At 41.4% G+C, this 26,641-nt stretch overlaps 1 long non-coding RNA gene across 4 annotated transcripts in view; it reads left to right on the top strand.

Annotated features, from left to right (window-relative positions):
• The first annotated feature begins 14,655 nt into the window (after window positions 1–14,655).
• LOC139755570 (uncharacterized) overlaps window positions 14,656–26,641 on the top strand; it is a 14,737-nt gene continuing 2,751 nt past the window's right edge. The window contains exons 1-3 of one of the 4 annotated variants that reach the window (XR_011714125.1): window positions 14,656–14,733; window positions 20,141–20,284; window positions 20,397–20,650. This is a non-coding gene — a long non-coding RNA (uncharacterized lncRNA). Of the gene's footprint in view, window positions 14,734–20,140; window positions 20,289–20,396; window positions 20,651–21,019; window positions 21,268–23,587; window positions 23,807–26,641 lie in introns of those variants that run through there. The other 3 variants (XR_011714126.1, XR_011714123.1, XR_011714124.1) reach the window with 3 other exon arrangements.

Here is a 26,641-nt window from a genome sequence, read left to right as displayed (position 1 = left end):
GAGAGAGAGAGAGAGAGAGAGAGAGAGAGAGAGAGAGAGAGAGAGAGAGAGAGAGAGAGAGAGAGAGAGAGAGAGAGAGAGAATGAGGCGAACGTGAAGTGTAATGTGTGTGTAGATGTTGTACGGTACACAACCCGTCAGAAGAGAGGCTCTCTCGATGGCTTCATTCTCGCGGGTAAAAGATTATTGTATAGTTTTTTTTTCTTTTTTTCCTACGACAAGATGATCCATAACTTTTATGCTCTCACTGATGAGATAGTCCTGCCTCTCTCTCTCTCTCTCTCTCAGCGGTGAGCGCCACACTCTGGGCCTTACCCTGGGGCACACACACAAAAAAGAGATCTTTGTCGTAGGTTCCTAGGGTGGGCTTAGGTAAGTCACTGACCACAGTCGTGCCTTAGCCATGGCTTCCCCCCCAAAAAAAAACCCCCAGACATCACCACAAGCTCCCTACTGAACCTCTAACATATACAATAACAAAATCCCGTTTTCTCCCAACACTTTCCCTCTACCCACCACCTCCAGGTCTCAAGTCTTCAACCATACCCTCCACTCGACCAACATATTCCTGGTAGACTCCCTTTCCCCAGCTGTTCAATAACTTTTCATATACAGATATGAGGCGAAAGCTTATTGAACTATATAGACGTCACTATGGAAGCCGAGAATCTCTTCTTTCTTCGTTACCTAAAGATACTAACGAACAGATTGCTTTCCCTTTGGTCTGGTAAGGAAGGATTTAAACCAATGTTTCGCGAGGGAGAGATATTTCTAGTGTCGGTGTTTGAAGCTATCCAATCACTCATCATTACAGGATTGGATTTTGTTTTTTATACTGTTTGCTCTTTTGTTCTTTGTTTCTTACATTGTGTTTCCCTACATTCTCCCCTCTATATCGTAATCATCTCTTAGATCATCATGCAGTTATGTTATAATTAACGTAAACATTTAACGAACCATTAGGAAAGACTCATACAGTATTTACGATCCCTCTTCTAACTGGTTCGCTGAAATCTAAATCAAGAAGTGTGATTTTCTTTTCAGGGGGAAAATCAATTTTCGTAATTCCAAACGTGTGTAGGTGTTTACCGTTTGTGTGTTTACAAATTGTAGGAGAAAGTTTTACACTTGTGTTGTCCTGTCTTAGTTTCGTTCATATGTACTATGTTTTGACCCTTATGTGTACGCACTCGTCAGCAAAGCCAGGAACCCAATTATTCGACCAATCCCAAGGGTTGGCTGTGGGATGAACAGGTTGGGTTGGCTGTGGACCGAACCCGGTGTGAATCATATTCAGTCATGCTTACCAGCACATCACGCAATGTGTGTGTGTGTGTCCGTCTGTATGACTATACTCGCTTCACTGTGATTAAATATGACCCTATGTATGCATATTTCGCTTTGTACATATCATTTACATACAGAAACCATTACTTGTATGTTCATATATCAGTATTCGTACATTGCTTTTCTGCCATGTAGTTTGACCATATATATATATATATATATATATATATATATATATATATATATATATATATATATATATATATATATATATATTCCGGACACCTACAGAAAACACTTTTCTACCACAACCTGGTTCAGTGTGTATGATAAAACCTTCAGTCTTAAAAATACCAAAGTAATTCAATAAATTTCCCCGCATGGTTTCCAGAGAAATTAAACGCGCATGACAAACCAAAAATAAAACTGTTCCAAAAAAATATATGAAAAGTGTAAAATAGAATAGAATAGGTTTTCTGTGAGATTTGAGTGACAGGGGAAACGAAGCTATTCAATCAGGTTGATTGTCGATGGAAGAATTACCGTAACCCGCTGGTCGTGGGAGCAACAACAAATTGCCGGATGTCGCAATTTCCTTTAATTACCTGGAAAGTTTTGATACTGTGAGGGTTTGTTATGTGTCAAATTGCACGTTGTGGGGGAAAAAAAGGTTGTAGATGTTATTGTTGTGATTTTCGATCACTAAGGTTAATTCCTGCTAGTGAATTACTCAGGAAAACCTGGGGATTTACTTATGAAAACTTGTATTTAAACGCTGATCATATATATTTTTTTTTCCATCAAGATTACATTATTTTTTTTTTCCTTTTAGATTTTTATTTTATCGAATGAAATATTAGCTATATATCATCTGCCTATATTCTATACGCAGGACAGAAAACTGTTTCAGCTTTTAGGGTATTAACAAAATACTGAAAATGAAAATGGAATGTTCTATTCTAAAGATAACCTTTTATCAGTGATGCTTAAAATGATTTTTTCCTGATTTCATAAACCAGTAGGAAATTTCTGTCCTATTCCCCAGCTAAGCATATCAGCCTCTGTTTATTTTCCGTCGGTTGTGGAGTATTGAACGTGTGAAAATTACATCAAACTCATCTGCCAAACTGGAATTTTAAATATATCGATTTCTATATCCCCTCACTGTTGTATTTCCCCCCCCCCCTCCCCCAACAAACAAACAAAATGAATTCTTCATTTCGTGTCTTCGTGCATCTTTAAGTTATGAAGCAGAAGAAATTATTATATCCAATTTGTTTCTCTACGGAATACGAAGATGTCTTAAGTTTTGTCAACTGTATCCAAATACATCTACTGTATTCAGATACATCCATTGTTACTACGTATATCATCAATGTTGTATCATTGCTATGTATCTTAATCATCTTTTTCTTTCGCTATTCCTGTACATGTGTTTATCATATTGTCCCTCTCCATCACATGTTCTTTTTTTACTTTCCCTCTCTCTCCAGTGCCCCTTCTTCACCTCTTGGTTCTACAATGAGCACAGGTGAAGGAATGATGAACAGTGGCTATGACCACAAATGATATGGCATTCTCATCATATAGTCAAATGATTGTCGTATCAGTCTGTCAAATGTCTGTTTCATTGTATACTTTTAAGGGGAAAGATTTATTCATTTATTCATTTTTTTTGGTGTATTATTATAATGCTTTATTACTTTTATTTTCTATTATTTTTTCCTTTTTTTTTTGGCTATAGTGAGGTTGTGGGAATATTCAGGATGAGTGGGAATATAGCGAAAGCTTTTCACAATCCTAATCCCAATCATTTTCTCACTCTATTCCCCCAGTCCCTCTATCTTCCAGTGAACCTCACCCAATCCTAACCCCGATCTCCTGTACCTAATCACAATGACTGTCATTCTCAATCCCAATTCCCTCTCGTTCCTAATCACCATCACTCTCCTCAATCCCAATTCCCTCTCGTCCCTAATCACCATCACTCTCCCTCTAACAGTTCCAATCCCTCCCAATCTCCGTGCCCCACACCCACCTTCCCTCCCTGGACTGAGCAGTTAGTTATATAGGTAAGCGGTCAGAGAGTCCGGGGTTTCGCGCGGTGTAACTGAATTAAAAGCTCTCGGGCCCGTCCAGCGTGACCACTGCCAGACGGGAGAGAGAGAGAGAGAGAGAGAGAGAGAGAGAGAGAGAGAGAGAGAGAGAGAGAGAGAGAGAGAGACAGAGAGAGAGAGAGAGAGAGAGAGAGAGAGAGAGAGGAGCCTGGCAATGTGGCGAATCCTGTCTCTGGTGAATGAGAGCTGCAGTGCGTCTTTGTGTATGGCTACGTTGTCTGTAGGCCACCTCTAGATTTTGGCGTCTGTGGACATTGGCACTGTGGCGACCTGTCATGCGTATGACAGTGTGACAGTATGTCAATCTGCCGTGTATAGCAATGCCGACATATAAATCTCTCGTATATGAAAATGGCTATTTGTAAACCTGATATATATATATATATATATGACAGTGGTGACGTAGCTACCTGTCATAGATATGACACGAGCAACATATGAATCTATGGCACGTGACAGTCATAACATCAACGCCATATATAACAGAAGGGAACCTGTGGACGCATCCTATATGACAGGAGCCATGTGTCGTCTGTCCTACATGACATCACCATCATGTGGTACGATCGGGGTCGGTACATATCTGTAGTGGAAAGAAAAAAAAAGGGGGGGTTGGGGAGGTCGAAAACAGGAGGGCAATCTGTCATTTGTATATGAAAAAGAAACCACGGCATCAACCACGAAGGCCTGACATGTGGGACTGGATCATTTCTATCGGAGTGGATCTCTCTCTCTCATTTGTTTTCCCCTAGCTGGTCGGAAAGGTTCGAATCTCTCTTACATTCGTCAATAGAAATATTGGACTATTTCTGTAGTGGAGGGCTCAATAGAAGTATCAATATAAATGTATCTATAGGAAGGAAGATATATATATATATATATATATATATATATATATATATATATATATATATATATATATGGCCGTGGATATCTTTAGATACTGGGGAAGGATCTGATGGGCTTTAGCCACAATAGTTCCCTTATAATTGTAAAGGCTCAACCATTAGTTACGGGGAGTGTCCATTCCGTTTTCTACGACAGTAAACAACCTGTTACCCAGCGTCCAACATACCCAGCGCATCAGTTGTCTGGCTCGTTCTGTATAAAGCAAGACCTCCTCATCTCCGGGTCTCCGACCTTTGTAGTTCATAGGTCGGTCACCAGAGGAGCTGTGTCCGTTGTTTACGTTTGTGGCTTTATGGTCGATTGGTGTGTGTGTGTGTGTGTGTGTGTGTGTGTGTGTGTGTTGTCCTATGAAGGTGACTTGTATCCGTGATGGTAATCCTTGCTGTATGACTAATTATATCGATAACTAGAATCACCCGCGTATCCGAAGTGTTCGGATATCCGACCATCTCCCGGGTCTAGTTTGGGTCAGAAGCCCCGTTGTTGGCCGACAGGTGAAGACCTTAACAGAACAGGTTAGGAGGAGAGCAGTCAGGCAGAAAAGACGAGGGTGCAAACACTAATACCTGTTTGGTATTTCAAGGACATCACCGAGGGCGATAAATCTGTAATGAGTCTTCGGGAAGACCGACCATGAGTTCTTCTTCAGACAGACATGGTTAGACTTGCTCCCTGTCGACTGAATGAGAGCTTAAGGTATGATGATGAGGGAGGTCATGGAGGTGGTCTTGGCTATATGATGGCAGCATGGAGGGGATTACTTCATGGAACCCTGGATAATCCCGTGTGGTCAATGGTTCCCCAGACATAGTGTGTCTTCGACGAAGGCCCTTGGCTGGATGGTTCATTGGAAAGACAAATTCCAGCAGAATGAAGGACGGATCCTGGAAGGCTGAATAAAAACGCATGACACACCTTCTCCTGGAAATGCTCATTACGATCACACTCTGGCTGATGCTCACCTGTCCTCCAGCGGCCAACGTGGGCTTTGATTGCCTTAATTGGAGTGTGCGTCTCAGGGGGGAGTAGGAGCAGCAGCGACAGCGAGGCGTAAGAATAAAGACCGAACCAACATCAGACGGGGATGTTGCCCACCATTAGAAACAGTCGTGTCTTCTGCGAGACGGAGCTGCGGTGTCCGTACATCAGGAGAGAAAGATCTCTCTTATTAGATCCCCCGAGCTGGAGGTCTGGGACACAGGGACATCCCACAGCCACATCATCCCGGATCACTGACGACAACGTCTGATCTCTCTTCTGTCTACGAAAATCTGAGGCTTTTAGAATTGCCTTGGTCTTATGTGTGGTCATCTCGATGGATTCACAAAGTCGCTCGAGAAAATCCAAACAAAACCTATAAATATCACTCGTAATATATATATATATATATATATATATATATATATATATATATATATATATATATATATATATATATATATATATATTGTTGTGGACGGGAGCTCCCGTAACAGGGGCGTCACAGTAACAAAATGGAAAACAACGCTTTGGGATGGCCGGAAGAGAGGCGGGTGGGAACAGGGTGGGTGAACGTCACAACCGAGGCGCTAACCTGATCAACTCGTAGTCGATCATTGTGGACCAATCACACTAAAAGCTCCAGACCCGACGGTGGTGGTGTCGTCCTCCTCCTCCCCTCCCTCTTCCCTCTTCCCTCCCTCGACCACAGCTGATGGTTCCTGATGGAGGGTGGAGAGAGGAGGAGGGGCGCCCCCGTCCGTCCGTGAAGGATAGGCAGCTTTTGGGTGGGGGAGGAGGGACGAGAAGAGCCCTGTCCGTGCAGGATGACGCAATCCACACCGTCCGTGGATGGGGCTGGTGGTGCTGTACTCACTCCCCCCCCCCCCCCCCCCCCCACAAGGCCTAGCGTCGCTGTCCTTCGAAACTACGACAGATTTTCCCCATTCCCATGACACTGACCCTCGTATGTTCAGCCTCTTACTTTATCAGTCATGGAGATGTGAACTATTGATACCTTCTGTGTGGAGTATAGAGCACATTGCCTGCATCACATGACGTCCTGACTCTATACTCCTAGAGTTGATGTCACCCTAGAGCCCATGTCACTTTAGAGCCCATGACACTGTAGAATCCATGACAATGTAGACCCTATGACACTGTAGACCCCCAATGACACTGTAGAATCCATGGCAATGTAGGCCCCCATGATACTCTCTCTACTAGCGACATTGGAGTGGACGGTGCCTGGCCCAGTTACTGATGGGTGCTTATTTTTTTTACTTTTTTTTTAAGTTGAATCTCCCATGGAAGGGGTAGAACCTTGTGGCACCATCTCTGGTGAGGGAGGAACCTTGTGGCACCATCTCTGGTGAGGGAGGATTCTTGTGGCACCATCTCTGGTGAGAGAGGAACCTTGTGGCACCATCTCTAGTTAGCGAGGAACCTTGTGGCACCATCTCTAGTTAGGGAGGAACCTTGTGGCACCATGTATAGTCAGGGAGGAACCTTGTGGCACCATCTCTGGTGAGGGAGGAACCTTGTGGCACCATCTGTAGTGAGGGAGGAACCTTGTGGCACCATCTCTAGTTAGAGAGAAACCTTGTGGCACCATCTGTAGTGAGGGAGGAACCTTGTGGCACCATCTCTGGTGAGGGAAGAACCTTGTGGCACCATCTCTGGTGAGGGAGGAACCTTGTGGCACCATCTCTGGTGAGGGAGGAACCTTGTGGCACCATCTCTGGTGAGGGAGGAACCTTGTGGCACCATCTCTGGAGAAATTAGGGCCAGCTAGCGCACTCTCTAGAGAGTTTAAAGCTCTGCCTGATAAGGTAGAACGTCCTTCTACTCATTCTACGAGAATATTTATCTTGATATTATTATCCCAGAGAATATAGGGCCTTATTACCCCGTCTCTCACGAGCGTAAGACCTGCCTGTAATGTCCCTGAAGGGTGCAGGATCTTGCATTCTCCCTACAGGGCGTAGATCTTGGCACTCTACAACCAAAGGCGTAAGTTCTGGCGGGCTTCTCGAAATTCGTGGGGACGAACCCTCTCTCCTCCCCTTTGAGTATGCCAGGCAAGGAAGTAGATCCCCGTTTTCTGTTGGACGTCAGACCAAAACAATCACCTCAGTTGACAGGAGGGAGTAAAGTACGTGTACAACATGGAACAAAAGATAACCACACCATCACATAAACCAGGCATATAACTCTGCTAATTGAATAAATTAAAAAGAAAACCTAAACTATATAAACAAGTTTAATGAACACTAACGCACCTAATTACTCGGGTAATTAAGTGTACTTAATTGATTGATCAACAACTTGTTTGTACAGTCGAAGATCAACAACCATGTCGGTCTTAATTCAAAGCCTATAATGGACAGTTGACGTATCCTTTTTTTTTCATATCAGGATGCTCAAGTTAAGCGGATTTACATATTGCTGGGACTTAGCTCTTACCACAGTCGTCCTGTGTTTGGAAATGATGTTCATGTATGTACAGACATCTCAGTGTATTTCGTCCGATTTCAAACAATTTCTAAATTGCCTAGCCATGATTCTGATACACTTTACAATATACTATTAGATAAAAATGGCTCTAGATTTTGATAGTATAGTTTCTTAGACTTTTAGACAGGATGTATAAGGGTTGATGTATGATGTATTATCTGAATTATATTGATTAGTTTAAGGTATATATGGAAAGGCTTCAAGGTCAAGATTATAATGATAATAATGATAATAATAATGATAATGATAATGATAATATGATAATGATAATAATAATGATAATGATAATGATAATAATAATGATAATGATAATAATAATGATAATGATAATGATAATAATGATAATAATAATAATGATAAGAATGATAATGATAATGGTGATGATAATGATAATAGTAATGATAATAACATTAATGATAATGATGATAACAAGAATAATTATGATAATAATAATAATAAAGCACATTGAAGGAGAATATAGATATCAGTCCTCATCATCAGATAATAAAAAGCAGAGATTGAATAGCCATAAATATAAAAGTTACGAATTGATTTTCCTTTTTTCCACATTTACTACGAAGAGACTTAACTTTTAAGCCATAAATGAAATGTAGGTACAACTCGCTCTGCTGTCTGTGTTCTATGAATACTCAGTTCCCATGGGGCATTAGTTGCTATCTCCTTGTTGTCGTCGTGATCCTAGGCGTCGAGAGAGAGAGAGAGAGAGAGAGAGAGAGAGAGAGAGAGAGAGCCACCTGTTACACTTGACCTCGACTAACAGGGCATCACCGTCCAAACCATAACAAACGAACCCCAGGCCGAAGCAATGTTCCGAGCCATGCTTCGCCCCGGGGTTTGTTCATTTCGCTCCCTGGGTAAGCTACTGGCCTGTTCTCCGCCACCTGGGAAATTATCTCCAGGAAATTGTGGCCCGGGGCGAATAAGCGGCCTCGTAGCATTGCATATTCCAGCGCTGATGAGGCGTGAAACCTGTTGTTCAGGCTACAGGATAAAGGTTTTATGCACATTTATAAAGGTAGTTCAGAGGCAAGCTTCGTGTGCTTCGGAATCCTTGTTTCCATCCGATTCTCTCTTCTTTTTTTTTCCTGGGCATCAAATATGAAAGACTATTATTTTTTTTTTGTCCTCACTCTCTCTCTCTCTCTTTTTTTTTCTTGCATGTAATGATCGTGTCATCATTTGCATGATGCAATTATAATAGGAGAGATGAGGTAGATCTTTTTATTGGGGAAACTTGAAGCTGTATACATAACAGAGGCTTGCCTCAAGCCACGAAGATCCAACGCCTGCATAACCAGAACAAAGATTCGAACAACAAAGTTCCACTTTCAAAGTTCTCAGCATTCAGGTCTGTGCAACAGCACCCAGACCCTTCCCACCCAAACCCTTAAATAACCATCCCCCAAGTAAAGATAGAATGGCTCGTCGGTGCCATGCAATCTAACACCTTCTGGTTGTTGTGAGGAGAACATAGTCTCTCTGTTAGAACTCCACAAACACTCCCTCCCCTAACCTCCCTTGGCCTCCCTCACCCCAAATAGTCTAAATCCTCTTCACCAAACATACACCCACCTGAAACTGTACACACTTCCCAGGCATGTACGTGTGACACGTTCTGGCGAGCACTTATCTCTCCAATTCTACAACCGCTGATTCAACGCATCGCAAGACCCTCATGGTCTTATGGTGGTGAGCTGCAACCTGGGGTAGGGGGATCTCTAAGTAGCCGCGAGTGACGGTGGCGGGAAGGTGAAGTAGCATCATCTCCAATAATCGGATGAGGGTCAGGTGATGGATGTGGACAGTTAGGAGCATATCGGTGTGTTGATCGTATTCTGATAACCATTGAATGATGGACAGAAGATGACCTTGTGTGCTCTTCTATGCACTTTTTCCCAGCAGCCCCTGCTGTGTGGTGGGTAAGGAGGTAGACCAGGCGAGGGATGAGGCGCGGGTGAGTCTGGGAGGAATAAAAGTTGCCCAGGATGGTCTTGAGTTCAGGCGGAGGGAGTCCAGATGTCATGAGTCTACTGGGGACGTGCAGACGATAGATGGAGGATGTGATGATGGGGTTGATGTATTCCATCCAGTTTGATTTACCCTTTAGAGTTAGTATGTGTGTGTGTGTGTGTGTGTGTGTGTGTGTGTATACGTACGTATGAAACTAAGCCTATATGTTTACCATCCTATGAGAAATATATATATATAAACCAAACATTGATTGTAAATACGACTCTATCACTGACGTATGATGGAGGCCTGACCTGCTCCGCTGCCCCATTGTAAACATACTCACCTTCTATCATATCAACGTCCTAGGGAAATTTGCGTCATCTTTTTTTTTTTTTCCTTTAGGCGTTTATATCGACAGGTTTTGGCACCACTGTCCTCTGGTGGCTTATACTAACGTTTCCCCTTTCACTTCTGGCAACAGTGGCAATGCCTGCACACAGCCTGATAGAATAGACCAATTTTCCGGAAGATTAATCAGCAATAGTTTGTTAAGGCTGAAGTGAAGCAACTTTATCCGAGGTGCTCTCAGTCCACTCTCTCTCTCTCTCTCTCTCTCTCTCTCTCTCTCTCTCTCTCTCTCTCTCTCTCTCTCTCTCTCTCTCTCTCTCTCTCTCTCTCACGCAAAGCTTCTTCTTCCTCACTACACCTACCGTGTCTTATATCTGGTTCCTAACTAAGAGGGATTTAACATTATCAACTGTTCAGTCGGGAGGTGGGGGATTTACGCTCTTCATACTGGGATTTAGTAAGGGGATTTACCCTGCGCTATCACTTGCCTTCCGGAGCCACACCTAACGTGGTGTAATCTCCAATAATCCCCAATTATACAGAAGCTGTTCTGAAAGAAAAAAGAAAAAAAAAGAAAAGGAAGGAGTGGGGGAGAGGAGGGAGTGGGGGGGACAAATGCAATTTGAACTGACTCAAAAATGCGTGATCAAAATTTCAGTTCGACACTCATGAACGTATGATTTATTATGCTTTTATTTTCTTTCTTTCTTTTTTTTTTTTTTTTTTTGCTCTGGATGAACCCAACTACAATACAGAAACAATTTGATGTTTGAGGGCTGTAAGTGAGATGGATACAATTAGACAGAGTGGCAGTGACTGGCAGAGACAAATCCACAAGAGACCGTGGGAGGGATCTTAGAGAGAGAGAGAGAGAGAGAGAGAGAGAGAGAGAGAGAGAGAGAGAGAGAGAGAGAGAGAGAGAGAGAGAGAGAGATTAATCCCTTCATGTCATCTATAATCCACCAGATGATTCGAGCACCAATCTACTCCTAACCATATAAACTTAACCTTAACTAATGAAATAACTAAAAAAAAAAAAATCTCCCAGCCCAAGCTAACTAACTGCACCTAATCGTAACTAGTAACAATTGCCAAACCCGAGATAACTTAACCCGTAACTTGACCTACCGTAACTTCTCTCTAACTATTTAACTAAGTGATGAAATTTTAATACTTTCTCCAGGGTTCTCACCATCTTACGATTATCTTTGGAGAAGTTAGAGTAAATGATTTACACTCAAGAAGTTCTTTAGAAGTTTTTTTCATAGTTTTGTTTTAATGTGTAAATATGTCTTACGTAAATTGTGGATTGAACTTTCTTATTTACTCTTTGTTTCAAAAATGTATTTACTCGATATTTCAAACATTTTTTCTTTTTTTGTAAATTGGACAGTATCTTTAAAAATTCATGAATTTGTTTATCTTTTTATAAGCTAAAACTCTGCTACTGATTCACTTGTATTCGTCTACTTAAACTTAAAGGTACACTATACATAATTTTATAAGTGGATCAAGTGAAATTTCTTGAAAGCGCATCACATGAATTTTTATAGGTGTATCACATGAATTTTTTGAGTGTATCACATAAAATTTTTATCTTCATCACATAGAATTTTTTTTTAAGTAACCCATTTAAGTTTTTCAATGGCTATGTAAGTGTGGCTTTATATTTACAGTTCATCACCATATGATAAGCTCCAAAAATCTTTTACAGTAAACTATTTACGTCTGTCTTATTTCTACCTCGTCTGTGTGATATAGACAGGCCTGTCTGTCTATCTGCTGTCTGTCTGACCCACTTGGACGGTTCGGAGATAGAAGTCAATTGATTTTCATTTCCCAGTCATTTGACTTCCACTTTTGTTGTCATTTTCACTTTAATTTCCCCTCTCTTTTGACTTCCACTTTTTTTTCTTAACTTGACTTCCTCCATCCCTTACTCTTTGATTTCCACTTCTTCAAGTTCCTCTCAACCTTGACTTCCTCCACCCATTCCTTTGACGTCCACTTCCCTCTTACCTTGACTTCCAACACTTTTGTCCCCTTTGACTTCCACGTCACCCAAAATCCTCCTTGACTTCCACCTGCCTGTCACCGGGCTTCCACCCCTGTTCTTGCCTTCCCACTCACCCATCAGTCTTAACTGCTCGTCTCACAACCCACCAAACTTGTCCAGTTTACTCGTGGGAAAGAAAAAAAACGACGTTACAACAAGACTCAAAATTAATTTATCAAGGAGACTGTGTTAAAAGTCTCTCTCTCTCTCTCTCTCTCTCTCTCTCTCTCTCTCTCTCTCTCTCTCTCTCTCTCTCTCTCTCTCTCTCTCTCTGTGCGTGCGTGCGCGTGTGTGTGTGTGTGTGTGTGTGTGTGTGTGTGTGTCGTGGTGTTTTATTCTCAAAAGGATTTTACTGGAGGTTTGAGATTACAGGATGACAAGTCTCGCCTGGTCTTCGTTTATGTTGCTTGTGTTTGAGCCCAGGGTTCGACGAGCGCATAGGTTCGAATCCTTGTTGCGGCAGTCAGTCCACAGTCAATCCAGCTGTTCATCCACCCCAAGGGGGTTGGTTAATAAAATGGGTACTTGGCTCAGGCTAGGGTATATATATATATATATATATATATATATATATATATATATATATATATATATATATATATATATATATATATATATATATGGCCTTGACTAGGGCTTCAGCTACCCGAGCTGTGTCAGCTAACATCAAAAAAAGTTGGGAAATTACATAATCAGGGAAACCATAATAATAACTAGTAAATTAATCCCAAAAGAGCTCAAGATCAAGGTGGGGCTGGATGCGTCTTCTACGCTTTGGATAAGCACATGAATGAAGCTCATTTGCATAGCCCAGAAAGTTTCGCAGAAAGATATTCTGTGGTTTATACATTATACATTTAGTGGTGATTTGTTGGACATTACGTGATGTAAAAGTTATACGTGGGTTGAAATGCAGTGGTATTGTGGTGACGTACATCATACATGTAGTGGGGGATCATTCAGTAACGTAAGTTTTTACCTACTTCTTGAACTGCGGTAGCAATGCGTTGGCATATGTCAGTGTATCTGGTGGTGACCATTAAGTGGTGTATGTGTGTGTGTGTGTGTGTGTGTGTGTGTGTGTGTGTGTGTGTGTATGTGTGTGTCTGTCATTACCTCGACGTACCAGTGTTTCCCATTAACTTTCTCTCTCTCTCTCTCTCTCTCTCTCTCTCTCTCTCTCTCTCTCTCTCTCTCTCTCTCTCTCTCTCTCTCTCTCTCTCTCTCTCACACACACACACACACACACACACAGTAGAGCCACACAAACTCGACACCGAAGTTCATCTCCGTCACTACGGTCTTCACCCACACACACACACACACACACACACACACACACACACATAACACCACCTGAGACGATGCTGTCTTTACAATCTCTAATCATGCCCGACTCTTAATCTCTGCTGAGAGGCCACGTTGCTAATCTTTACCCACATAACAATGTTTTCCATAAACTTTAATCTCTCTTCTCCATCTAATAACACCCCCTCCCCAACCCCCGCCCTACCCCATCCCCAACATATGATGCTGTTCGAGCTAAAGTACTTTCCATTAAGTACTTAAGTACTTCTATCAAGCTCTAAAGTATTCTCATTAAGTTCATCTCATCTCCTTCGTGTTACGCTTTCTCAGAGATATTTCTTTTCAGCTTGTTAACGAAGGGGGTTTTAAACGAGTCAACTCCTCGTTACACTCTGTCTCTCTTCAACGGTTGATCACAGGGTCTTAAACGAGACAGTTCCTCGTTACTCATTCCGAAGCTGTTTCGCGATTCGATTCTTCACCGACACAAAACCTCAGAACCTGATCCGTAGTTTCGAATTCTGTTCCGAAAACAAAAGCTCATTAGTGTTCAGACGAAATGATATTTCTGACGTCGCCTGAAATTAAAATTCTGGCATCTCTCTCATCTATTTTCACTGATTAGGTTTTACTTCTGTCTAAAAAAAAAGAAAAAGACATTTTCGTGGATTCGTATAACATAAAACAACGAGAAATGCTTCAACAAATTTCTTTCGTGAGTTGATATCAAAGGATCTGTTTGTTATTATGATCATTGGATGTGCTTCGAGACATTATTCGAACCTTTTATGAGACTCGCTTTGAAACGCATGAACAGATGTCTCACATCACCATCTTTTGTATGCCATTACGTATATCCCAGTAGGATATCCCATCACTGTCCCATATCAGGGACAACAGCAATCAGTCCCCTCCTGCTGCCGGACCACATTTGCTCACAACTCTTGTCACATAAATAAAAAAAAGAAAATGAACTTTGTACATTTGCCCGTTCGAAGAGATCTCGCATTTCAACATATCAGTTCAGGTTTCCAACCACACATTTCCGACTCTCTACGTATATCGTGTTCGACATTACCAACCAACCCAGTACTTGGGGAAGCAATCTTTGGTGGTAATGACCTTAAGAGATTATGTCTCATACAGGAACCTCGGACGAATCACACACACACACACACACACACACACAACAGATCGCCCGGCTTTCAATAACATTGTACGACGTACGGTCGCTAAAAGGTATGTTATTAATGAAAGTCCTTGTTTACATTCGACCCTCTGGGCTCGCTCGTGCCTCATTGCCACAAGACTCGTTAGGGAACTACCATTTCGGATAGAAAACTGGGGCTCTGAACTAAGGTAGTCGAGGGGGTAATGGCAGATGATTAATACACAGAAAACGAGACATCGATAACCCCCACCCCCCCACGCTTTTGAAGCGTGTTCGTAATAACGAGGACATCCCGCCCCGATAACTCTGCTTACTCTCCAGGCGCAAAGTTCCCCCTAAGGAGAGTTCTGAAAAGAAACCCTATTGGTTCAGGGAAACTGGCTTGCTTAAGGAGAGTTCTAGCTGGGCAGATGAGCGGGTGGGAGGTTGTCCAAGCCTCAAATGATGCTTGGGGGTATAGAAGACATTCTGTGTGGGAGAGATTATGATATCGGGTTTAAAGTAGGAGAGAGATAGAGGAATGCACACATGGAGGGAGGTGTATATAGAAGGATCATGATGTCATAGACATATATAGGAGAAATACGAATCATACTGTATATAATATACAGGTATGGTTCCTCCTTCCTATACAGGTAGAGTGAGTTTTTCATGGCAAGGATATTATCATACAGACACACACACACGTAAACATAGAGGCACACACGTAAACACATGCACACATAAAAGTGTATTTAGATACTTGTATATACGCCTGCGCGTAAAGCAAAATACACAAGTATATACACATGAATAACATATACAAACACGAATACGTAAACACAAACACAAGGGGCGATTGCAGGCCACAACACGGAGGAAAGAAGATTTAAGTTCTTCAACCATCTTCATGACACAGGCCGTGAACAGGTCTTCGGAAAAAAGCAAGGGTAGAACACCCGGAGAACATAACACGAAACGAAATGACAAATAAAACTTGTTATTAAGGGTTTACAGAAGTAACGTTTTCAGTATAATCCTTGTGGATGGACGTAATGAGACAGTGTGTGAGCAGTGAGACAGTGACCATAGACAGTATACAGAAGTTTAAAGAAGTTGCATGATAGAGAGAGAGAGAGAGAGAGAGAGAGAGAGAGAGAGAGAGAGAGAGAGAGAGAGAGAGAGCATTCAGACACACACACATTCAGACAGACATACCCACAAACACGTCACACAACATCTTGAATATCTTTCTTTCCTCACCATTCCTGCCACACACCCATTCCATCACTCCTTACTGCTGCCCATTCCATCAGCACCATGTAACCTACTCCATTAACTCATCTCCCCTACTCCATCACTCCTGTCTTAACCATCCTATTAAGTCTTGATAACTGTTACATCTTGTTGCCATCCCTTATTGTCCATTCCACAATCGTTTTTCCCTTCTCCAATACAACTTTCTTTCCTGTTCCATCACTCGTTGTTACCCTTTCCATTACCCACTGTTACCTCTTCCATTACCCACTATTACCTCTTCCATTACCCACTGTTACCTCTTCCATTACTCACTGTTGCCTCTTCCACTAACTCTTTTTGTCCCTTCCATTATTCACTGTTGCCCTTTCAGTTACCCACTATTACCCTTCCATTACCTACTGTTACATCTTGCAAACCACATCCATTGCCCACTTTTACTCCTTCTATTACCCCTTCCGTTACCCAGTATTACCCCTTCCATTACCCCCTTGTTACCCCTTCCATTACCCCCTTTCTACCCCTTCCATTACCTTCCCTTCACGTCACTCTCCTTCCTCGAAGAAGCGGAAAACAAGTTTAGCGTCAGGTTGCTTGTAGTGGTAGTGGTAGTGGTGATGGTAGTGGTAGTGGTAGTGGTGGTGGTAGTAGTGGTGGTAGTGGTAGTAGTGGTGGTAGTGGTAGTAGTAGTGGAGGTTGTGATAGTGGTTGTGGTAGTGGTGGTAGTGGTAGTAGTAGTGGAGGTTGTGATAGTGGTTGTGGTAGTGTTGGTAGCAATAGGGTATTGGTAGTAGTAGTAGTAGTAGTAGTAGTAGTAGTAGTAGTAGTAGGGTGGTGGTACTGGTAGTTGTGGTAGTGGTGCGGTAGTATTAGCAAGATGGTGGTAGTGTGTTGGTGGTTGGTGATGGTGATGCACAAATAGCTTGTGTCGCGATGCCGAGCTGGTAATGGATGCTCTCCCTCCTCTCCTCTCCCTTCCCCCTCCTCTCTCTCTCTCTCTCTCTCTCTCTCTCTCTCTCTCTCTCTCTCTCTCTCTCTCTCTCTCTCCCCTCCTCAGGGCACCTCAAACCACTCCCAACTCTCTAATCAAACTTGGGCAACTCCTAAACTCTTTAAAGAGATGGAGTGTGATAGCTAGATAGATAGATAGATAGCTAGATAGATAGATAGATAGATAGATAGAGAGAGAGAGAGAGAGAGAGAGAGAGAGAGAGAGAGAGAGAGAGAGAGAGAGAGAGAGAGAGAGAGAGAGAGAGAGAGAGAGAGAGGGTGAACGCCATCACCTGCCATCACTAACATGGTCAAAGATCAACTTTACCACATTACAAATTGACGCAAGCTTTCCCATGATTTGTATCCCATCTTTTACCGTCTCATTAGTCTCTTCTTTGAGGCTATTAGGCGAGGCCAGGAGCTAATGGAGGCTATTAGAACTCGCTCCACGTAAGGAGAAAGTAATTTTTCCTAAAAATTTCTTTCGTTTTATTTTTCTTCTCTGTTTTTCCTTGGTCCTTCCTTTTAACATTACATTTTCTTTAATGACGTCTTTTTTCCAGTTTTCTTTGTCATTTGTCTTATGATGAAGATACTTGGTTTTATTTTTAATTTTTTTTTTGGAGTTTCTGTATTCTGATTCGTTTCAGGTAATTTTGTAGCCAATTGATCTGGTGAAGGTTGATAATGTGGGTCAATCCTAGCTGACCTAACTGACAATCTCTAACTGTATCATAGATTGCATGTGATTCCAAGAATTAAGGTGACATAGGCTTTTGTGTTTTGATGTATGTACATATTTATGTCACAACTGTAGCAGAATCTAAGTTTTCCACGTGTCTTATGCAATCGCAAATTAATCTTTCCTTAGTCGAATTTCCAATTTTATTGTTGTCTTATATCGTGGTGCTTATATATATTTTTTTCTTTCTTTCAAACTATTCGCCATTTCCCGCGTTAGCGAGGTAGCGTTAAGAACAGAGAACTGGGCCTTTGAGGGAATATCCTCACCTGGCCCCCTTCTCTGTTCCTTCTTTTGGAAAATTAAAAAAGAATAATGAGAGGGGAAGACTTCCAGCCCCCCGCTCCCTCCCCTTTTAGTCGCTTTCTACGACACGCAGGGAATACGTGGATACGCATATACATATATATACATATATATATATATATATATATATATATATATATATATATATATATATATATATATATAGAGAGAGAGAGAGAGAGAGAGAGAGAGAGAGAGAGAGAGAGAGAGAGATAGTGTGTGTGTGTGTGTGTGTGTGTGTGTGTGTGTGTGTGTGTGTGTGTGTGTTAATTGATATTCTAATGACTTCTAGTTAAGTGGGTTTTGCGAATATTCTTGATCTTTCCTATTTTCCATTTCTCTCGTTCACTACTCTCTCTCTCTCTCTCTCTCTCTCTCTCTCTCTCTCTCTCTCTCTCTCTCTCTCTCTCTCTCTCTCTCTCTCTCTCATTCCCATTCCCTCCATACAGCTCTTCCTCCCACAAGTGATTCTGTCCTTAATGTTAAACCCTTAAAAAAAAAAAATACATAGAGGGAGAGAGAGAGAGAGAAAAAAAACATCACAATGGCAGCCGTTGTGTGCGGGATATTCATAAAGGAACGTTCAGCGGCAAATGTCATGGAATGTAACGATGCTTTCTCGTTTAAACCTCTCTCCCAAATACGAAGATTTTTGTCGCCAGTTCGTAATGTAAGAATCAAAATAACATTGCCAAATTCTCGTCATGCTGTTGTCCAATTTCCTTAAAGATATTTTTATTCTCTATTTTTTCCTTTTTATAAGTTCTATAGGCCTGCCGAGCTCATTAGAAAACTTAAAAGAAAAAATATATTATATGAAATAAGTTTTAATGTAGAATATTGTTAAATTCTCTGTAGAACTCTGGCATTAGAACAGAATTTACTTTGTTTTGCTCTCGCTTGCCGAGTCTGACGGTGGTGTCTTGTACGGGTAATGGTGTATACAGAAGCTATGTGCTGCTCAACAATGGCTCCCCAGAAGAGAAAACGGAAGACCGGGAGGTTATTTTGTTTTAAATGATACTCGGTAAGTTTAGGCTACGTTGAACTCTCAAGCACCCAGGGTTTGTGGCATGAAAACACATAAAACCTTTCTATAAATATCTTTGTTTAATATAATATGGTAATGCGCAGAATCCAGTGCGATTCAATGGAGACAAATGATACCAAAACCTACATACGGGACTCAGAGTTCTGCTGGATCAAAGCTTTTTAATCTAAACCATTTTTTTTCTTTTTTTTTTTTTCATAATATGAAGTTGATGTTCGGGAGTACAAAGTGGCCCTCCGCTTCCTTCTATCTGTCTCTGATCCAATTGGATATTTCTGTTAATAGAAATCCCTCCCTTTTTTTTTTCCAGGCTCATTTAAACAATGGGTTGAAAAATCCCCTTAACTTACGTCCTTCTTCCGCGCTGAGGAGCCCGCGCGCGTGTGGTTGGTGCGGTTGCCAGATACTGTTTTTATGGCCGCTGCCCTCCCTTCTCAGTCTCTGTATTTTAAGCAAATGCATTTAGGCTGTATTCTCGGGTTTATGCAAGTTAGGACAGCATTCAAAGAGTTTAAGCGGAAATTGTGCGTTACGAATTTGTTGATGCTCACATTTACGTGCAGAGTCGAGGGAGTTCTGTAATACGGGCGATGTATTTAAAAAAAAAAGAAAAAAAAAAGAAAAAGATAAATAAATGAGTCAAACTGTTCACTTTTACCGGTGGCTCGTGCAGATTTACGCTCATCCGGCGACATCGCTGTGGGTTGTGGTAATACTGCCCTCCCTCCTCCTCCTCTCTCCTTCTCTCTATGAATTTTTGTTGTCTAGTGTCAGAGAGAGAGAGAGAGAGAGAGAGAGAGAGAGAGAGTTAGGACAAAGGGAATACCTCATGTTGGTCGTATGTACTTGTACTACTGTGGCCAAGACCTGATTAATGTCACAGCTTCCCCTTTAACTGTTCCAGATAATAATAGTTCATAATATCAAACCAACACGTAGATTAGTTCTGTAACTTCCTTATCCTGTGTGCGTCCATAATATGACAAATGTGTATCATTATTATTTGTGTATTACGAGGAAAGTACTTGTGTTTTGCTCCTAATCTTGATATTGTATATATATATATATATATATATATATATATATATATCATGTCTTAACCTTAAGTATACACACACATATATACACATTTCCATTTTATTGCCAGATTCCCATTCATCGGCCAGTTCCAGTTGGGGGAAGATGAACAAAAGCTGGGTTTACTGGTGAACCAACTGCCTTGTTTGGAACTTGAACCCAGACCCGCTACACTAACGGGTCGCAATATTAACCACTGGACGACAAAGGCAACGTAAGTACGTGTTTGAATCATGCCCTATTCGAAACCTTTCACCAGACGTAATTGAATACAATTCTTTTTTTTTTTTTTCAAACATCTCCCAAAAAGGTTGTGTTTATCACAGACTTCTACTGGTGCTTAGACGACAAAGCTGGTGGAGATCTGGTCTTTCGAGATGGATAACACTGTCTTGCCCCGGTCCCCCGCCACCACTCTGAACCTCTTCCTCCTTCGTAAGATCATCATCCAGCATCGCCAAGTGGTGTTTGGTCCCATAAAAAAAAAAAGAGCAGAGGCAGCGTTGGAACACCAGACTCTTTATCAAACCCGGACGTCGTCAAAATCCTTGTGTTGTGATTCTGGAAGCGTCAAGATTGGGTAAGATTGAGAAATAACTATGATCAAAGACTGACTGGTCTGGTCATGCTTGTGACAAATGTTATTTCGTCACTTTTATTTTGCTGAAAGTGTTATCAAAGCACTTTCGTTTTTTATAAGGTGACAGGTTTGATTGCTGAAGTAACTTGTTAACAGAGTAGTTTAAGGGAAAACAGTAGTAATTACCTTGACCTCTTTTTACCTTACAAAAGTCGTTTGTTAGATGAAAAAAGATGGATTCAGCAATACTAAGCCATCCTCTCTACGTTATATAAAGCCATTTCTTACATTGCAACTATAGATACAACAACAGCAAGAAATAACTGAATGCTTTAAACTACCATCATCGCTTGAGCGAATTCGCTAATTTCAGGCACAGTGTTCATATTAGTCCGCTTTTCGGTCAGTGAATGTTATTGTGGAAACTATCCTCTCCAGCAGCTCTTCCTACAGCTTTAGGGAAGTGTGTTGTATAACATTCAACCTAGCAAATGTGTTGTGGGGATATATTCGGCCTAAGAAATGTTCTCAGGGGCGAGGCTAAATGGCATTCTTGGATACGCTCTCTGGTCAGAACGGCTCGGGGACCAGGGGCTGCCACATCGTTTTTTTTTTAGGTATGTGAGAGTTGCTGGTAAGACACTTGCTATGACCTTCCCTTATTAACGTTCTGATTAAAATCTTTTGATCTATTGTTATTTTGACAGACATGATCTGATGACTTTTACACTCCCTCGCTCGGCATAATTCAGGTGTCTGGTTTTTGAACCTATGGTCATCGTATCGCATATCTTCATCTTGGTGAATTTCGTGTGTAAAGTTTAACGGGTTTGAAGAGCTTTAGGTCGCTCCATGTAATGGGATTTATGTAGTGAATGTAACAAGACAAAGCATTTCCACACATACACACAGGAACATATATAAATATATATTCCTCTTGTTTCTCCCCTGATGATGTGACTATTACACGAAAGTGCCCTTGGGAACTTATCGTGTTTCATTTTCCCTTGGACTCATAGGAATATCTTGATCACGCACAAAATTGTGATCCTTTCCAATATATATATATATATATATATATATATATATATATATATATATATATATATATATATATAAACAAATGGATTTGTATGTAGCATTTATGGATCTGGAGAAGGTATATGATAGAGTTGATAGGGATGCTCAGTGGAAAGTATTAAGAGTGTATAGTCTGGAAGGTAAGTTGCTAGAAGTAGTGAAAAGTTTTTATCGAAGATGTAAGGCATGTGTACGTGTAGGAAGAGAGGAAAGTGAGTGGTTCACAGTGAATGTAGGTTTGCGGCAGGGGTGCGTGATATCTCCATGGTTGTTGTATTTGTTTATGGATGGGGTTGTCAGGGACGTGAATGCAAGTTTTGGAGAGAGGGGCAAGTATGTAATCTGTTATGGATGAGAGGGCATGGGAAGTGAGTCGGTTGATGATACAACGCTAGTGGCTGATTCAGGTGAGGAACTGCAGAAGCTGGTGACTGAGTTTGGTAAAGTGTGTAAAAGAAGAAAGCTGAGAGTAAATGTGAATAAGAGCAAGGTTATTAGGTTCAGTAGGGTTTAGGGACAAGTAAATTGGGAGGTAAGTTTGAATGGAGAAAAACTGGAGGAAGTGAAGTGTTTTTTTTAGATATCTGGGAGTGGATTTAGCGGCGGATGGAACCATGGAAGCGGAAGTGAGTCACAGGGTGGGGTAGGGGTTGAAGGTTCTGGGAACGTTGAAGAATGTGTGGAAGGTGAGAACATTATGTCGGAGTGCAAAAATGGGTATTTTTGAAGGAAAATGGTTCCAACAATGGTATATGGTTGTGAGGCATGGGCTGTAGATAGAGTTGTGCGGAGGAGGGTGAATGTGTTGGAAATGAGATATTTGAGGACAATATGTGGTGTGAGGTGGTTTGATCGCGTAAGTAATGAAAGGGTAAGAGGGATGTGTGGTAATACAAAGTGTGGTTGAGAGGGCAGAAGAGGGTGTATTGAAATGGTTTGGTCACATGGAGAGAATGAGTGAGGAAAGATTGACAAAGAGGATATGTGTCGGTGGAGGGAACGAGGAGAAGTGGGAGACCAAATCAGAGGTAGAAGGATGGAGTGAAAAAGATTTTGAGCGATAGGGGCCTAAACATACAGGAGGGTGAAAGGCCTGCAAGGAATAGAGTGAATTGGAACGATGTGGTATACCGGGGTCGACTTGCTGTCAAAGGATTTATGCGGGGCATGTGAAGCATTTGGGGTAAACCATGGAAAGTTTTGTGGGGCCTGGATGTGGAAAGGGAGCTGTGGTTTCGGTGCATTACACATGACAGCTAGAGACTGAGTGTGAACGAATGTGGCCCTTGTTGCCTTTTCCTAGCGCTACCTCGCACGCACGTGGGGGAGGGGGTTCCATTTCGTGTGTGGCGAGGTGGCGGCGGGAGTGGGTGGGGGCAGCATGTGTGGGTGTGTATATGAGTATATATGTATATGTCTGTGTATGTATATGTGTTTATGTGTTGAGGTATATAGGTGTGTATATGTGCGTGTGTGGGCGTTTGTGTAGGTACATGTGTGTGTGGGTGGGTTGGGCCATTCTTTCGTCTGTTTCCTTGCGCTACCTCGCTTACGCGGGAGACTGCGACAAAGTGAAGTAAATGAATAGTTATATATATATTTCATTATACTTTGTCGCTGTCTCCCGCGTTAGCGAGGTAGCGTAAGGAAACACGAAAGAATGGCCCAACCCACCCACATACACATTGTATATACATACACGTCCACACACGCTCATATACATACCTATACATTTCAACGTAAACATATATATACATACACAGACAAATACATATATACGCATGTACATAATTCATATTTGCTGCCTTTATTCATTCCGTCGCCACCCCGCCACACATGAAATGATAACCTCCTTCCCCGCACGCGCGCGAGGTAGCTCTCGGAAGACACCGAAGGCCACATTGGTTCACAAGTCTCTAGCTGTCATGTATAATGCAGCGGACGCCACCTGCAAGAGGTTACACCGCGAGTGAAAGTGTTCAAGTCATCTTTACCAAGGTTGTATTACTGGGAATACAATCCAGTCAAAGAACTTCTCACTCTATAAAGGAGTCCACATATCCTCGCGACGTGGAGGTAGTGTACCCTAGAACCGCTGAAGCCTCTGGTAAAAGGTTGTGGTTAACAAGGCGGTTCCCACGGTCGTCCACTTGAACATCTTTATGTGGCTGTTGTTAAACTCGTGTCTTTACCCATTTGGAAAAAAAAAAGGTCATCTATATAACATTTTCTTTTTTTAAGCAACAGTAGCTGTAGTGTTTCCCTTATTTGTCTTACCTACACTTGGGTGTGCTGTAATTTTTTGTAATATCGATTTATATAATTCAATAATTCAGCAATGCTTAGTTTAACCATTATTTTTTCGTAATCATTTTGTATTCCTTCATGTGAGGGCCTATGCAAGTAGAACATATTGCGCTCGAAACATCACAGAATGAATCCCAAGATATGTTTTAATATGCTTCTTTGATAACACATGTGTCTCTAAAGATGATGTGGCTGTTCTATATACCCCCGAATCCTTTTCGTAGTGAGATACCTCCAGTGTTAGTTTCTGCCAATGACATTGTTTATATTCTGTTATCTCGTTCCTCCCGGAGCACCTTCATATGGACTGAACCACATGAACCATTCGTCATACCTAATATTACTGTTGCTCTGGGTAAGTTTCACAATGAATCATTAACTCTCAGGACATAGTAATTCTACCCATAACTTCATCATTATTTTCAAGCGTGTAGATCATCAATATAAATAATTAAAATCTATGAACCTAACGCATGACCTTTCGGACCTCGTTTTGTTATGTTTTGGAACACTGCCGGGTGACTTTTCCAAGGTTAGTTTCCATAGCTCATAATTTCAGTATCCAATCTTTTGTACAGAAAAACAGCAAAAAGAATCCGGATAGCAACAACACATTGAACCCTCTCTTGAAAGATAAGACTCGGAACGTATTGTCTCCCATTTGTAGTTTCTGTATAATAATATTGGAGGATGTTCCTCGGTATGCCTAGAAATCTGTTTCTTCAGTCTTTATCCATGTAATAAAGTCACCCTTATGATGAAAATGCTGTCGTTCTCTGAAATTGCCCTGACAACTCATATGCCTCTAATTACGTCTGTCTCCTGATTTCACAATTTCATTACTTAGTTATTCCGACCATCTACCATCATTAAGCTAAAACATCCTTTCCAAGCAAGTTTCATTTTCGTGTTGATATGTTTGGTTACTGTCACTGAATATTGTGAAGAACTGCTCACTGTCTATGTCGTCCAACTGATTTAGAAGCTTGGAAGGCTGTAACCAGGTCAAACCTCTCTATATTTTTCTTTAATGGTGGGCAAATTTGTAGTCCTTAGCCTTTCATTAAAGCTTGGTTGTCTTAATTCAGGTACCTTCTGTAACTTAATCATATCAGTAAACTCTTTTTCATTTTCTGATTTTCTTTACTGAAGTTTCTCTCTTTTTCGACCTATCTTCTTTTACATCGAATGAAACTTATGTTCTGACTCCATTGTAGGTTACAGAACCTTATATAGCATTGGTCTGTATCTTAGTTATAGAAATCCCATTCCCAGTTCATATGCTGAAATAGTTTGTTGAGCTTCACAATTGTTGCCATGGTTTGTCACCTCTTTGAGTCCTGTATCCCATCTCCACCACCCCTTCCCCTACATCTGTCCTGTTAAAGCAATCAAGCAATACATAGCCACTTTTTGCAGCAGGTGTATCATATCTGATAAGTTTAATGTTCATGCCACTTTGCATGAGCACAAGGTCTAAGCACTGAAGGTGTATCATTCCCTCTGTTTCTCCTATGCTCCTTGATTTACTAATGCAAGGTTTTCTCCTGAACATATTCTAGAAACTTGTGTCTTTATTATTATGTATCTCTATGGGTATCAAAGTTTTCCTTGGTCATTTCCTCGTAATGAAATTCCCCTGTAAACAGGACTACTATTCCTGAGAAGGTAGTGTCTTGCTGCCTACCTTGCCATCCTAATCATTCCTTCATTGTCATCTGTGTACAGTTGTTTTGGGTCATTGCAATTCCTTACAGAGCTGTAAACCAAAAAAATCATGATATGCTTATGTGCCTACAGCATTGTTTCCCTTTATGTACCCTTTGAATGCATCATCCTTTTAAGATTTCCAGAAGTTTAAAGATGTCCCTTTAACAGGCCACGACCCCTCCCACCCCACTCAATATTCTTTTATCTTCTTTTCATGCTTCTATCTATCGTGTTCCCTTCTTGGGATAAGTTCGGACTTTAACACTTGTGAGTTTAGTCTATAGCCAAGGGAAGGTCAGAGGGGTCATGTGACTGCCGTTCCTTGACATGGTAGGCTCCCTTTTATCGTAATAAAAAATCATATGATACATAACGTCATTCAGTAAACAAACATTGTATCTTTGGAATCTTCAGAAATAGCTGTTTGCAGCAAATTCATCTGTTGATAACCAAGCAGACTGCCTCCATCACCCACTCCACTCCACAAGAACTAGGGTGTTAGGCAAAAAATGTTCCACCTTTATACCATGACGACCACCCCCTCAGGAAGTCTGGGCTATGAATGTGTAGTCACGGCCCCTCTGAGCTAGAAGTGGGAATGCTGTTCCTTTCCTTGGCTTCCTCCAATTCTTGCCATCTTTTGTCATTTTTTGGTTTTCTTTGTCTCTTTCTCTCCCTCCCCCCTCCTCTTTATTCTGAGTTGTTGCTTCCGACAAACACTCCTCTTGACTTCTTATTGGTAAGTGTGTGATTGCAGATTAACCACAGGTAAGTACCAACTGATTTATATGCATTTTCAGTTGAAAGGGAGGATGGGGCAATGCCAGGCAAAGAAATGACCATTGGTGACAAAAGTGAGGAATGCAAAGTATTCCTCATTTTATCTTGTTTGTC

The sequence above is a fragment of the Panulirus ornatus genome, chromosome 19 (genome assembly GCF_036320965.1).
Source record: "Panulirus ornatus isolate Po-2019 chromosome 19, ASM3632096v1, whole genome shotgun sequence".
NCBI lineage: Eukaryota > Metazoa > Arthropoda > Malacostraca > Decapoda > Palinuridae > Panulirus > Panulirus ornatus.
This window is presented reverse-complemented; position numbering and strand designations above follow the sequence as displayed.